Genomic DNA, 3721 nt, shown 5'->3' with positions numbered 1-3721 from the left:
TCCTTGAAGCTTTCCATTTGGTGGCAAGTGGCTTGGCTGGATGGCAGCAAATTTGCATTAGGTAACGAGAGGATGGCAGGACTGATTGGTGCCAAAGGAATACTCACTTGGGAAGACCTATGGGATGCACAGACATGCAGCTGGTGGTCCCCTTACCAGATTGAAGCAGATCTCTTGCTATCCCAGGAGGAAATGGCTGTTATCAATGGCATATTACTCAGGATTCCCGTCGATTGGCCCACCAAGCCCCACCCTTCGGTTAACTCTGTCCAAGAGGAGTGGGTGCGGGGTGCTGATATCCCCCTAACTAAGTTGTCACCTAAGGCGTTCGATAATCTCCTCGCATACAAGGAGGGTTGGTATCTAAAGCTTAATGACCGATGGCTTAGAGATGATACTGAGGCCATGTGGAGTGGCAGATTTGCGAGGCTATGGAAATCAATGCCCTATAATAAGATTAACTACTTTCTGTGGAGAATATGCGGAGCGCATTTCCCCATTGGCAGTCACGTACCGTGGCTCCGTGTGGATGACAGATGCAAGCTTTGCAAATGCGCAGCAGAATCACTTTCCCACCTTTTCTGGGGATGCCCCTGGGTCCGGAATCTATGGGGAATCTTGCGAGGGAGGTGTGCCAAAACCTTGGGCATGCAGTTCATTTCAAAAGGAGCAGCTATCTTTGGCGCAGACCTTGGTCCAGATAGAGCCACTTTGTGGGAGGTGATAAGATACGCCACACTTCACAAAATCTGGTCTGCCTGTTATGAGGCATCTGTTAGCAGTTCGGTTATCTTCTCTCTCAATTGTAAACAAGCAGTAGTTGACATAGGGATCTAAGTGAAATGCTAGTGGCCAGTTGGCCCGAGAAGAGCGCTAGAGTCCGCCTCTTGAGTATTTTGAGCGAGATGTCTTTTGTCTGAGCCGTATGTAAGAAATTGTCTGAGCTGTATGTAAGATACTCTTTTGTGGAATATATGAGAATACCTCTCTCTTGTAGCAAGTGCATAGCTTTTGATGGCTTCGATGTCAAACTAACCAGGGAGTTGCGCGCATAATTATAGCGATGCTTTTAAATGGCACTACAATTATTAGTAAGATACAATGATATTGAACATGAGCGCTACTTCTACGGCAACCGAATAATATTCAGGGAATCGCGCGAATTTAACTAACATTGTAACGATTCATTGCAACTAAGTACAGCATCAGCTACTGTTATATCGACAAACAGACTTACGTTGTTAAGTTAATGGCATTACAGTCTGCATATGAGTCCTGCGCAATCTGTTGATCTGTAATCCGATATAATCTGCATATTAGCACTATATCAATAATCATCTGCTATAGGAAATGCATAGCTTCTGATCACTTCGGTGTCAAAATAATCAAGGAGTTGCGCTCATGATAATTACAGCGATTGGCATTACAATTACCAGTAAGCTGCGTTGAAGCATTGCTACTGCTAATATGGCAACCGGACGATAATCAGGGGTTTGACAAATTTAACGAACAAGACTCTACCGATTCATTGCCACTACGATAGTACTAGTTGCTGGTCGGATCGGTATGATAATTGCACAACAGTAGCTGCTGTTAGATCACTACGTCGTGCCCACTTTGCAGTAATTCAAACAGTAGCTACGGAGATGTATGAATCGGTCGAAAGCATCCACCTTCTTCGGGCTAATCAACTTCCGGGTGGATCGATTCATTCTAGGAAAGAAAGCGTATCTCTTACACAAATCAATCCTTACCTGAGATCACCTTAATGGTGTCGTTGATTGATCTACGATGCAAGCGCTCTACTTTGATCGACTCCAAGGTCGCATGCCGGAAGCCATAGAGCTTCAGAATCTGATTATCTGCGAAGTTGAAGGCTCGCTGCAGATCACGCATGCATGGAAGCTGGGCTGCATCTCTGCGAGCTCCACCGCAAGGCTTGCAGCCTTTGAAATGGGTGACTAGAGGCCATTGATGCCTCACATTTCCGTTGATCACCACCTTCCAGTTGCCGTGCATGCTGCAAGAGCTCTCCAAGAACACCTTATTGCGCCACTTCGATGTTCTCTCTGTGATCAACAGATATAGGCTCAACGCGGATTGCTCTTCCGCTTCGAGCCTAATTGATGACCTCTGTTCCAGTGTCCCCGGCAATGGTTCCTCATGAATATCGATTCCCTTGCTTCCCATCGCTGCCCACGCTTCCAGCAAATCTAATGACCAACGACAATTTCTGATTAGAAAGCTTCCCATGCTCAGTCCTCCCCTGCCCTGACGGGGCCTCGTGTACACGAGCTCATCCCAACCATGAAGCACGAGATTGTAGTCCGCATACTTCTCAATTGGAAGCTCGAATGACATATTTGTTAAAAGGGCTTCGTTAGCCATCCACCAGATCCATTCCCCTTTCGGTCGAGAAAGCATGACCTCTCGGATGGAGGGCAAAACAGCCCAGAATCCTTCAGACAGTTGGGGCTCGAAGTGTGCCATGTTGTGGAACATTTCAATGCCGTGAAGGCGGCAATAGTCCATTTTGTTTTTGACAGATTTCAGATGGTAATGGTCTCCCTCCGGATTTCGGCAAGCCTCCGGTGGAGACACCGTGACAAGGAGAATTTGGGTATTGCTACTATTCACGAGGCTACTGGCTGCCTTCCGAGCGACGGACAGATTCGACGGTTGTCGATGCCAACCGCCAACCTTCAATCCCAATCTTGTATAAACTTTGCCAGGAGAGAGATCAGCAGAGCTATGATTCTTCTCTGTGGCAAGTAGCGCTGCTGTCGCACCTTTCAAGTGCCCTTTACTTTCGATTGCAGCCTTTACATTGTCGCTCATGCTCTCCCGCATCTGTGTCAGGGCGCGATAGAAATGCCTTTGCCCTCGTTGAATGTCCTCAAAATCGTCCATAGGTGTTCTGAATTGGCCTCCTCCTACACAGCTTCGAAGCACAACAAACGTGATCAATCCACACAGCACCGTCATTTTCGCATCGCGGACGGCCTTCTGGATCTTGCGATTCCTGTAGCCAGAGCGGAAAATCTGAGCCAAGGCGCGGATCCTCGGTACGGGCAAGGCGGATTTGGAGCTCTCCGCCATTATAGACTGGGTAAGGAATCAACGGAGCAATTCCTTCACTGGAGGTTTCTCAACATCGAGGCTCTGGGTAGAAAGATGAGTTTAGAGTTACTCGGGAGGAATTGAATGGCGAAGGGGAACTAAAATAAGGCAGGGAAAAGTGGGAAGCACCGAAAGTGGAGGTGGGCGGACCTTGGTTGTGAGAGATGGCAGTCAAGGCACCGAGGAGGGCTTCTACGAAGGGAAGATTCATCAGTTATTTGGTAACAGTCAATTCCGTTTCCACCGAACTTTCCTGGAATACCTGATGAACTTGTTCTTCTTCGATTTGTCAAGTCCAGGCATTTGGGAGCTAGCTTCCTGGCCACTTCATGGCACAGCTGTCGGACAATTTGAAATTCGTGAGCAGAGATTATATCGTCGTCATATAGCAGTCATGCGTTCTCCAATATTCTTCCCTGCCCAAGTGCCACCTATCCTTTCTTACGCATGCATGAATCCACCTCGACCGTGGGGGTAATAAAGTTAGAAAAGTTTATTGAATCATTCAAGATCTGTCGCTCGAACGAAGTATACAGGAGTTTTGGTCAAATTATTGAACCATTGAAGATCTATTCCACTCCCAGGAATAGCATTCGAAACT

At 47.2% G+C, this 3721-nt stretch overlaps 1 pseudogene; it reads right to left on the bottom strand.

The window, feature by feature from the left end:
• Positions 1–1743: 1743 nt before the first annotated feature.
• LOC147894412 (xyloglucan 6-xylosyltransferase 2 pseudogene) lies at positions 1744–3099 on the bottom strand (annotated as a pseudogene).
• Between the last annotated feature and the right edge of the window lie 622 nt (positions 3100–3721).

The sequence above is a fragment of the Dipteris shenzhenensis genome, chromosome 14, assembly GCF_047967505.1.
Source record: "Dipteris shenzhenensis isolate YYH24624 ecotype China chromosome 14, Dip_SZ_1.0, whole genome shotgun sequence".
NCBI lineage: Eukaryota > Viridiplantae > Streptophyta > Polypodiopsida > Gleicheniales > Dipteridaceae > Dipteris > Dipteris shenzhenensis.
This window is presented reverse-complemented; position numbering and strand designations above follow the sequence as displayed.